We start from the raw sequence: 12,833 nt of genomic DNA on the forward strand, positions 1-12,833 counted from the left end.
GACAACTTCTAATCCATCCAAAAATACAGAAATAAACAATTAATAGCATACATATGGCATAACATAATCAACATCACATTTAAAACTATCACACTTGAATCTAAACACAGAAGCATTTCTCATCCAAAAATTTAAAATCATACAGAAACAAAATACTTCACATTCAAGATTTAAGATCAACCAAAAGCAACATATACAAGACTCAAAATAATACCAAACAAAATGTAACTCCCCTTACCTCTATTCCAGACTTAATTTCCTTCTCTGAAACCGTTCTCCGAAAACTTCCAGAATTCCCCATTTGCAACTAAAAATTTCTCCAACTCTCTTCTTTCAAAAAATTTTCTATAATTTTGGTGTAAGTTTCAGCCTTCCATCCCTTGCTATTTATAGCCCAAAAAAATTACTATTCATTTTTACTATTCATTTTTTTACTATTTATTTTTACTATTCATTTACTATTACAAAAATATTATTTTAATTCAAATTCTATCTGATCCACTTTGCACCAACGTGGCTTACTTATCACTTTGGCACTATTCATTTTTTTTTACTATTCACTATTTACTATTCACTATTCACTTTTTACTATTTAATTTTCTTAAAAAAAATCCTAAATAAGTTATCAAAAATTTGAACCTCTCATTCTAGAATTACTATAATTTTATATCCAAAATTTACATTTTTCTATCCATTAAAATTATTATTACTAATAAAATGCTAAAATTTACTATTATAAATATTTTTCATGAGTCTTACAGTAAACAAATATCAAGTTCTCAATCGCAACTCACAGATGTAGCGGACCAGCCATTCGCTCACCATAAGAGTGAACTGCTCACTACTTCTAGAGTCTTACAGACGGAGTTTACTTTCTACTACTCTCTCGAAGAAACTTATGGGCGAAGTTCACTAGTTGTACCACCACACAAAGTTTACCAGTCATTCATTCATTCCTTTGGATCTAAAGCCCCTCTTGCTCACTAAGAGTTTTATGGACGAAGTTCACTCCCCACCTTATTCCTAGGTAGAGTCCTCAAGTTTCACTTTCATAGCTCTCTCAAATAGTCTTACGGCGAAGTCCCCTACTTTTTGTTAAGTCTCCACACACAAACATATATTTTTGTTTCCAAACAAGCACATATTAATATATCATTACAATCATACTAAATAACATTTACTCTAATATTTATAATCATAATATATCTTTTTAATTATTATATATTTTACTAGTTTTACTATAACTTAAATTAGGAGTGTTTATGGATTGGGTTAAGTAGGATTTAAGAAAGTTGGTTATGTAACTCACAAAGAGAAATGTTGACTTTGAGTTTTTATATATTTTTTATGTTAAACTCAAGTTAATTCAATCCACTATTGCACTAGTAAAAAAATTGCTTTCTAACTCGCCTTATAGGCTTCGGTTTAGAAAAAACTGAAGTCTATCAAAACGCGATGACATTTTTGTAGTTTAGGCGAACTTATACGCCTCGGTTCAAGGAAACCCGAAACATATAAGTAATATTACATCGGTTCATAGCAAAACCGATGCCTAAAAGTTGCCTGACACGTCTGAATTTTGAAATCTGCAGAGAGCCTATGGTTTCGGTTCTTTAACAACCGGTGCAAACCCATGTTTATGCCTCGGTTTAGGCGGGAACCGAGGCGTATAGCTATTTCATTTTTTTTAGGACTATATGCCTCGGTGGAGAGTGAACGGGTTCAAAAAAAATTACCCTAGATATGATGTTTCATTTCCCATTTCCCTACGTTTCAATTTCCCTCATCCCCTCCCTCCTCTCCTGCAACCCCTCCCATTCTCCACTCCCCTCTCCCTCAACTCCATCATTCTCTCACCAGATGGCTTCTCCCTCTGCATCCCCAGGACGGTGCACATGGCCATGACGAGGAGAGATCTCGCGATGGTGCGGCGAGGCAAGACGGCTCGCGACGGTGTGGCGAGGCGAGACGGCTCGCGACGGTGCGACGAGGCGAGACGGCTCGCGAAGGCGCGGCGAGGCGAGACGGCTCGCGACAGCGCGGCGAGGCGAGACGGCTCGCGACAGCGCGGCGAGGCGAGACGGCTCGCGACAGCGCGGCGAGGCGAGACGGCTCGCGACAGCGCGGCGAGGCGAGACGGCTCGCGACAGCGCAGCGAGGCGAGACGGCTCGCGACAGCGCGGCGAGACGAGACGGCTTGCGACGGCGCGGCGAGGCGAGACGAGACGAGACGGCTCGCGAAGGCGCGGCGAGGCGAGACGGCTCGCGACAGCGCGGCGAGGCGAGACGGCTCGCGACAGCGCGGCGAGGCGAGACGGCTCGCGACAGCGCGGCGAGGCGAGACGGCTCGCGACAGCGCGGCGAGACGAGACGGCTTGCGACGGCGCGGCGAGGGAATTGTGCTAAAATTAGTCAGGGAATTGTGCTTAATTGTCCAGTATTTTCCCGTTTTTCATAATTGTGCTTAATTTGACCGGTAATTCTTATTTTGATTAATTTGAATTATCTATGGTTAATTATTTACGTTATTAATTCTAGGAAAATTATTGGGTAATAATTTGTCATATTTAGAGGGCATTATGGTCATTTTACTTTTTGAAAGGGGTGCTTCATTATTGGAAAAGGGTGACATCTAGCAAAGTAAAAAATGCTTGAAGCATGCAAGGTGCACACGTGAAAGGGCAGCAATTTGACGTCCACCATGTGAAGGAGAAGAGGTGTCACGGTCTTTGGCTTGGATTCACGCATCCGGTAGACACAGGTCTCGCTATCTTCACGTCCAGCAGCGTACAAGAAGGTTGGTCCAGCAAAAGCATCATCCATAAACAGCAGCGTCCCAACAGGCTTTGGAGCAGCTCGTTTTTTTTGCCAAAAACAAGACGCTGCAGCTGCTGATTTCACGTAGAGTTGGAAATTGTATGTGCATGGAACGAGAAGGGGAGCTTCAAGGGCACGGTCCAGCCTTCACTGGACACGCTGGCAGCAAGGAGGTGCAGCAGCGGGCTTCGTCCTCCCAGCTACCTTCACGCGTCCAGAACGGCAGCTCACGGTCCAGCAGCAGACGTCTACATTCCAGCAACTTGATAAGCAGCGTCCAGCAAGCAAAAGAGTTGGGACGTGATTGGAACAACCACCTTGAGCGAAGCAACGTTGGGAAGAGGCAGCTGGTCCAACAGAAGAAGCATCCAGCTGGCTGGAAACGGAGGGCTTCAAGCATACAGCAGCTCACATCATCATTCAGCAAGCTTCACGATGGGCAGAGGCACTCACGATCTTCACGTCCAAGAGCAGAAGCATCTTGATCCAGCAGCTTGGAGAGGAACTCTCAGCAGCGTCGAATGAAATGGAAGCAAGCCCACGGCTGCTATAGTAAAGAAGCAGCACGGTGGTGGTGTGGAGTTCTTCTTTCATTTGGTGAACACAATGATGATGCTGGAAGGAGACAAGCCTTTGTGGGATTATTTTATTCATTGGCAATGAAGTGGTGAAGAGAAATGGAGGGCCTTTTCACGTTGTTGGAACGTCCACAAGAAAAGAATTGATTGATGAAGAAAGTTGCTAAAAGACAAAACTAAGAAGTGGTGCTGGATGGCAAAGTCAAGTTAGTGCCCATGATTTGTTATTATTTCTATTAAGAATGGTGCACTTGGACGGCTGGAAGAAGCTCTCACATAGAGACAAAGAAGTGAATAATTATTTTTGCATTGAAGTGGTGTGCACACGTGAAAGAAGGGGGGACTTAGCACTTACTGCCAACAATAAAAGGAGTCGGTGTAGTGTAGAGTAGAGGGGGCCGTGAGGGGCTGTTGCAGGGAATAAGTCCAGAACTGGACAATAGCAGCTGGACAGTAGGGGCTGGAACGGACAAGGGCTGGACAGTAGAAGAGGAGCACAGCACACAGAGAGAATGGAGGTTTATGGTTGAATTCATCTTCCTTGCTGTAATGTTGAATTTCTAATCTAGTTTTACTCTTCTTTTGTTGTAATAAACTCTTCTACAATTTTAATCCAATACACTAATTTAATTTCCTGTTGTTAAATTTCCAGAACTGTTTTACTGTTTCTATTTACTGCTGTAATTTTATTTCTGCTGTACTTGAATTCCTGTATCCAGTTTTCTACAATTAAATCTTTGTTGTTGTTTTTATTTCTTTTGCATGTTGATTATTTTACTGTAATTTTATTTTCTCTGTATTTTACTACAGTAATTTTGATTCTGTTTTTACTGTAATTATGTGTTGCTGTAATTTCATTTTTTAAAATTTACTGTTTTCTGTATTTACTGTTTTCTGTATTTTATGTTTTTCTGTATTTTCGTTTTTACTGTTCCAGATTTATTTTCACTGTTTTATGTTACTGTATTTTCATTTTTACTGTATCAATTTCGTTTTTACTGTTTTAAATTTGTTTTACTGTTTTAAATTCGTTTTTACCATTTTAGTTTTATTTTTTACGGTATGTTTTTACTGATGCTTTTATTTTTGCGTTTAATGTTTTACGTTTTGTTCACGTTTAATGTTCCCGCGTTTATTTTATTTTGATGTTTTTTACCATTGGATTTTTACTGTCGTTAAAATTTATTTCAACGTTTTTAATTCAGTCGTGTTTAATTTTCATCGCAACCAAAAACTTTCAAAACACCCCCACTTCGTGTTTGATCCAAAACTGAACCACATTTGGTCCTTGAGAGACGACCTAGGAGTCACATCCTAGCTATACTGCATTCTTATATGCAATCAAATTTGTATGCGGTGCGACCCGCGTATCAGCGAGAGTCCGCAACGGTGCGGCGAGACAGCTCGTGACGGCGGCTGCGATGGCGGAAACCCTTTTCTGCGTTTTTTAGTTTTTGATTTGTGGTTTTCGGTTCTGTTTCTTTGTAGGTGGATGGCGAAATGGATCTCTGATTTTTGGTTTTTGGTTTGGATCTTTGATTTTGGTTTTTGGTTTGGATCTCCCGCCTGCTCTCTCTACTTCCTATTTCCCCCTTCTTAGACATCTGAGTTTGTTTGTCAAAGTAATTTTGTCCAAAGACATGGATGAAAAAAATTGCAGAAAGAGAAAGAAGTTTAACCACAAAGAGAGTAAACAAACATAACAACACTGATCTCGGTTGAAAATTAAAAAATTAAAAAATTCTACTGCATCGGTTGTCTGTGAACCGAGTCAGAATCTGAATCCTTTTGATTCGGTTCAGGACCGAGCCAAAAAATCTATTCTTTTTACCTTGTCTGAATATGCACCGGTCGCAGAACCGGTGTCTATAAGTGAAAATAACTGAGGCGGTATACCTTGATTGCACTAGTGTTGGTTAAAATGAAATGAGTTAATAAGGTAAATATGTTTAAAAATTCTCTTTTTTTTTGTTAAACATTGTTATAAAAATTAATTGAAGGATTTAAGCATGACAAATCTGTCTAAATTAGTTTAAAACATGAATATATATATATATATATATATATATATATATATATATATATATATATATATATATATATATATATATATATATATATATATATATATATATATATATATATATATATATATAACAGTTTGTCCATAACGCACATATCATCTCATTGGATCTTGAATAATCACATTAAACCAATCGCTGAATTTATATAAGAGTGAATTAGCTTGAATTGAGTAAAATTTGACCTAATTACAAATTAAACTCAATTAAATCTTATTAGAATAAAGTTTATCTATCAAGTTAAGTTATCGAATAACCCGATCCAATAAACACTCATAATCTAAAGTCGTCCCATGATTTAATGATTCACCATTTGATCTAATAAAATTAAAGTTTATAGATAAACATGTTCAAAAGTAAAATATTATGATTAGGGTTTTAAGACCATTAAATTGGCTTCTGAGCCAAAACTTAAATTACTAGTTTATCATTGCCGAAAGAGACCGTTGTTAAATGAGGTGCTAGTTTTCAAAGGCGCTCCTTTCATTTAATAGAAGACTTTAAAAAGCACCAATCGTACCTAACAAACGTGATCTTTTTAAAGGGTAAGTCAACTTATGAATCATGTACTTTTTTCTGAAGATACATTTCTTTCCTGTGCTTTAAAAGCCCAACCATATTCCGTGTAGGGTATGAAGATATGAATGCAGGGAACAATCAAAAACCCATTACAATGATAAGATTATATATACTACACACTATGGTTAAAAATTAAAATAGAAGATACAAGACACAACAACAAATACCATATGAATCGATGGAAATATTGATTATATATATATATATATATATATATATATATATATATATATATATATATATATATATATATATATATATATATATATATATATATATATATATATGGGTTTGCTAATGCGCGTATGCCTGTTTTTCAGTTGGTACATTTTAGCAATGTGTACCAGGTTTTAGTAGACAAAAATACTCTTATATATCATGGATTCTAAGTTTTAAGGTTAAGGGTATTTTAATAATTTTCATTCTCTTTTATCCAATTTTCACCAGCATAAAGGAATTGGTAATTGACCTGAAGAAAATCAGAAATACTCGCTGTTAAACAATTTCTTACAAAAAATGATTTTATAATGAGTTTTCATTTTATAATTTTTGTCTTATCTAATTTTATCTAATTTTCACAAGCATAATGACATCAAAGGAATTGGTAATTGGCCTTGAAAAAATCAGAAACATTCGTTGTTAAACAAGTTCTTACAAAAAATGATTTTATAATGAGTTTTCATTTTATAATTTTTGTCGTATATAATTTTATCTAATTTTCACAAGCATAATGACATCCGAAGGAATTGGTAATGAAATTAGAGAGGTTAGTGAAGATGGTGAAATTGAAGAGATCTTGAATGAACCTTTGACTGAAAGTGAATATGTCAATGACTCAACTCTTTACAAAGACAAATTGTTTAACGGCAAGTGTTTCTAATTTTTTCAATTGGGACTACAGTAGAGATGACAGAGAAAAGGTTGAAGTGAGAGAGATGAAAAAGAGAGGGTTGAGAGGAATGAAAGAGGTGAGTAAGGGTTTGGGGGGTTTCTTTTTTTTTTTTTTAGTTTTGAGAATGAAAATTATTAAAATACCCTTAACCTTAAGGCCTTGTTCTTTTGAGTGGATTTAAGGGAGTGGATTTGAGAGAATTTGAAGATAAATTTTTTTAATTTGTCACATCAATACAATTTTATACTAATTCTCACAAATTTTATTTCCAAATTCACTCTCATTTGACTCCAAATTCACTCAAATAAACGACAAAAAAAAATTATCTTCAAATCCTCTCAAATCTCCACAAATCCACTCCTTCAAATCCATTCAAAAGAACAAGGCCTAAAACTTAGAATCCATGATATATAAGGGTATTTTTGTCTACTAAAACTCGGTACACATTACTAAAATGTACCAACTGAAAAATAGGCGTACGCGCATTAGCAAACCCTATAGGGGAAATGATTTGCTTATATACGAAAATCATGAGCAAATTATGTTTGTCATTTTTAAAGTTTTGTAAATGAACGCAACTATACTATTTTTTTTTTCTGTCCTATACTTATCACTATTAATTTTTGAAAATATTATATTAACTTCTTTAAGTGTTTGAAAAACGTTATGATCATATTGTTGAAATGTATGTTTTCTTTTATTATTATTTTCATGTTCCAGTTCTCATATTAGGGTTTAAGGTAAGTGTTTTGTTTTTCTTTGTATCTTATAAATACATTTGCAAAGAGTGTAATAATTATAAAGAGTGGGAAGATTCGGGAGAGTCAAGATGATGCACAACTCTAAATGTAAGAGTTGGAAAAATAAAGTTTAGGAATTTTTTTCTGAATGGTGTATTTTATTCTATTACAATAACACTTGATGTAAATAGTGTGATTTTTGTTATCTATAAAATTTGAAAAAGTTTAATAAATGATGAATTTTTTTTATGTGAATTGTGGTTAGAAGTATATACGTTTTTTTTTACACTGAAATTTTAGGGTCTTACAATTCCCTTCAAGACTAGTGTTTTTCCTTTCCTTCAAAGCTAGGGTTATTTCCCTCCTCAAATATTTGGAATGGCTTCCCCTTTCCATGCTACATTGACTATTACCATGTTAAAGCTTAATTGGAAAAATTATTTATCCTGACTCACTTTTATGGAGTTATAGTTTCTAGGTTAAGGATACCATGATCATTTAGATATCTCTACTATTTCGAAGGAAGACAAACCTTAGTGACATAAATTGGATAGTTATGTGTTGTTTTATGGCAATCAGTTGAATAAAACGTTTTAGAAATTTTCAGACCATTTAAGACATGTTCTTCCTTTTGGAAAAGGATGCAAGATACTTTTGCTAATCACATTCAATGTTTCTTTGGTGCAACTCAAAGAGTATCCTCTCTCACACAAACCAATCATGAAAATTGTCTCACACGTAGCAAAGGCTCGTACTATAGTAGAAGAATTAAAGATATTTTTTATGGTTGACTCATTGGAGGATATCAATAAAAAACTTATATGTTATACATGGTTCTAATTTTGAAAAGCCTACACTAAGATTTTGATCATATTTGGGACAAATTTTAGTTGGTGGTCAAATCCCTTTAATGGACAACTTAGTCACTAGACTTCTTTATGTGCCTATCCTGTTGAAAGATGAAAATTTAACTGATATTATTGAAAACATCAACAATGCTAACACCCGAGGAAAAGGAGGTCAAGCAACCAAGCAGGATGTGGTGGCCGAAGTGGGCATCCTTAATGCTCATATAGTAAAATAATGGGTTATATCCAAGAAAAATATTATTCCTTGCATTATTTTCCAAAAAAAGGCTACTCATATGTTTAAATATGATAATTTAGAATCTACAATTTCTTATGAAGAGCACCAAGAATTTTTTAGGTACAAGTTTGGAAAATCTATCAATCTTGATCAATCCTCTTCAATTTCAGATGCGTCGACTGCATGCATTTTTTAATCTATGGAAGATCATAGTCTATAGATCCTTGATTTAGGTGCCTCAGACCATGACTCTGTAACATTTCTTCATTTTTCTCCATTTCCTCTCCAAAAATTCCTCATTTCATTATTGTTTCCAATGGATCATAAGTGGTATCATGGAATTGACAAATTTTCCTTATCTCCATCACTAAATTTAAATTTTATTTTGTACATTACTCATTGTGCTTACAATTTAATCTGAGTCAATTGACTCGTTGTTTAAATTTTTTTGTAACCTTTATTGTTAATTCATTTTCTATACAACAACATTGGTGTATCATCTGATTGGAGAATGACTTGAGTCACGGGGTCTTTATTTCCTAAAGCCAAGTTCCTTAGTATCCTATTTTACAACTTCTGCCTCAAAACTTTTGCATGATTGTTTGGGCCACCCAAGTTTGTCAAGTTGAAGATGATGGTTTCAAGTCTCAAACACATTCAAGCTATAGATTGTGAATCTTGTTGGTTCAGAAAACATGTTAGATCTTTCTTTCCTAAAAAGTTAGAAACACGATGTAATTTTATTTTTCTACTGCTCGTTATGATACATGGGGACCAATTCATGTCACTTATTTTGTAACATTCATTGATGAATTTTCTTGATGTACTTGAGTTTATTAATGAAAGACAATGAACTTTTATCCATATTTATATTTGTCTTTACTGAAATTAATAACTAATTTATAGTTCTAGATTATTTTTTTCAGGTGAGGTGATTCCAATAGTTGTTGACATACATATTGATGTTCTTATACTTCCATTAGTATCCATTCAACAATCACCTTCATTAGAGTTGAAGCTTTTACCTAACATCTAAAGTACGCATTTTTATGTTGGTAATTCTGTCGGTAAATCCGTTAAAAAAATGGACATCAACTTTCCTAATAAATTTGATGAACTATTTATTATAAATTAAATAAAGAAGAAAAATAAGAAGAGAAGAAAAAGGAAACGATCGTGGTGGCGGCAGCGACAATGGTGGAAACAAAACCAACTACAATAGAGAAATTGCTCTACAAATATAAGAAACATGTGAGAGTTTAAACTAAAATCAAATGAAAAAGAAAAAAAAATCAAATTACAATATTTATTATTGAATTTTACTAACAAAATAATTCATCAATAATTACTAACAAATATTTTTCAATAAATAATTATTAATAAATTTACACATCGATAATTAAAAACAAATAATAACCTATAGATTTTTAGTAATTGGTAATTATTGATAAACATTTTTATCCAACGATAAAATTTATCAAGAAATATTTTACTAACAAATTTTCAATTATTGATAAATCATGATACTTTTGTTTTATCACTAAACTTTTGTGATTATCAACTAATTTTCTCTATCAATAATTTTCTTTTATTTCTTTTATAGTGATATAATATCATACTTATATCAGATAAAAGATTTTACACACTAAATAAATAATAAAATGTTACAATAAATTTAAATCAAATAAGAGTGTCCAGTAACAAAAGTCGAATCATTATGTCGATTACATTACTAAATTAAATAATAGTTTTTGACTTGTAAATTTACGCTAAACAATTAAACTAATAGAAAAATTAAATAATAAAAACATAATTAAAATATTAAATATTCAATATATCAAAATAGTTTATCAGAGAATCAATTAAGAAAATAATTAAGTTTATGGAAAAAATAAAAGTTAATTGAAACTAAATTAAATAGACATGGTAGCATAAGTTGATTTAGTGCCAGTGCCACTGGTACTGATGGGATCTTGAAACGATTGTATCACGTGAAGTAAATCTTACTTTATTTGTGTTTGTGTTGGGAAGAGTGTGCTAGATACTGCTTTACAACATTGATGTTTCATTTTTCTACTGATAAAAAATGGTCATGTTATTTAAATGTAGTATATATATTATATTGTTTACTTATTTATGTATTTATTTTCTTCCTAAGTTTCTTTTCTCTGTTATCAATTTCTCTCTCTAAATGGTTCTCTAGTCGTGTACGTGTTTTAATAATGGGTTAACCCACGTGCTTTGTTATCCCTCTTCGGTTTCATAAGTATTTCTAACTATTTTATTGGTGTGTAAGCGGTTGATATTTTTAGTAAAATTTATATTTCTATTACTTTTATGTATGAAATTCAAATTCGATATCTTATTTATAGATGCTAACTGAATATGACTAGTTTATACTAGTGGTGTTTCACTATCAACTATTTTTTTTGTGTGATAAAAGTGACCTAATGGTAATAAATGGCCATTGATCCATTAACCGTTTTCATTTTAAATTCTTAGACGAAGAATTGCTGCTTCTTTGTTTTCCCTTCCACCAAAATTGTACTACATTTTGGGCTTAATTATATTTGTAAAATAATTATTCAATTTTTATTTATCTTCTTCCAACTCTAGTAATTGAATTTTCTCTTATAATATATATATATATATATATATATATATATATATATATATATATATATATATATATATATATAAATATGGTTTTATATTCATTATCAAGTATTAAGTTTTTTGAAAGTATATTCATGATACAATCAAAAATAAATGTATTATCTCGACAAGTAGAAGAATACGTTAATCAATGAGTGGACGAATTATCGCTTTAAAATGATATTATTTGGCCTAAAAAAAATAAGAACTACCTATAAGCACCTAATGGATAAGATATTTAAAGCTCGAATTGACAACAGCATGGAGGTATACATTGATAACATGGTGGCTAAATCTCAGTCGATCGACAACCACGCAAAGGATCTTATAGAAATTTTTTACCATATTTGAAAATACAACATGCGTCTAAACCCAGCCAAGTGCAAGTTCAGTGTGGGGGAGGGGAAGATTCTTGGATTCATGTTGACCAATCAGTTCATAGGAGTCAACCTAGACAAGTGTTCGATAATCCTCAATATGAGAAACACTCATAATCTCCAAGAAGTTCAGAGGCTATTTGATCTACTAACCTCACTCTTCAGATTTCTGCCTCGACTAGTGAAAAGAAAATTTTGATTTTGAATGTCATGAAAATGAAGACGACAACAAATTGGGACAAGTGATGCAGGACTACATTTGACAAAATCAAAGCGATCATTACCAGCCCGCCTATAACCAAACCAGCAGCTAATAAAGAAGTGTAGTTATACATGTCGATGTCAAACGAGGTCATCCACGCCACACTCATGCAAGGAAACCCCAAATAAAGGCTTATATATTTCATTAGTTGGGAGCTACAAGATGTTGAGACCCGGTATAAACTAATTTTACTTCTATTAGTTCATATGTAAGTACTGAACGATATAATTTTTTCTACCACTAGCATTTTTCCTTAAGGAAGGTTTTAGCCAAGGAGGCTTTAATGAGGCAACTGAATTAATAAAATCAAGATTTTCACTACAAGTACTTGTCTCAATTTTTCTTCTCGTATGAAACAACTATCAATGGTCGGATAAGGGAGAGTTCATGCAATGAACCCCTATCGCACCAATTGACCCATTAGTTAAGGTAGAGTTCTAAGAACCCCTCTTGTTGGAGCGTACGCTATTGTTAAGGAAAAGTTCTACACAAATCCCTACCACTCAAAGCATATACAATCGGTTGAGGAAGAGTTCTAAATGCACACCTATCAAACGATCACCATTAAAAATTGTTTAAAGTTCATCTAATGAACCCTTATTGAACGCACTATCGGTTAAGGATGAATTCTAACAAATCTTATCACACTTTTCAATGGATCGGTTAGAGACGAGTTCCAAACAAACCCCTTACAAATCCTTACCGATAAAATTCGTTGAGTAAAGATCACAATAAACGATTCCCTATCACATTAAGGTCAAGCTCA

This window comes from Vigna angularis, chromosome 3 (genome assembly GCF_016808095.1).
Source record: "Vigna angularis cultivar LongXiaoDou No.4 chromosome 3, ASM1680809v1, whole genome shotgun sequence".
Classification (NCBI taxonomy): Eukaryota; Viridiplantae; Streptophyta; class Magnoliopsida; order Fabales; family Fabaceae; genus Vigna; species Vigna angularis.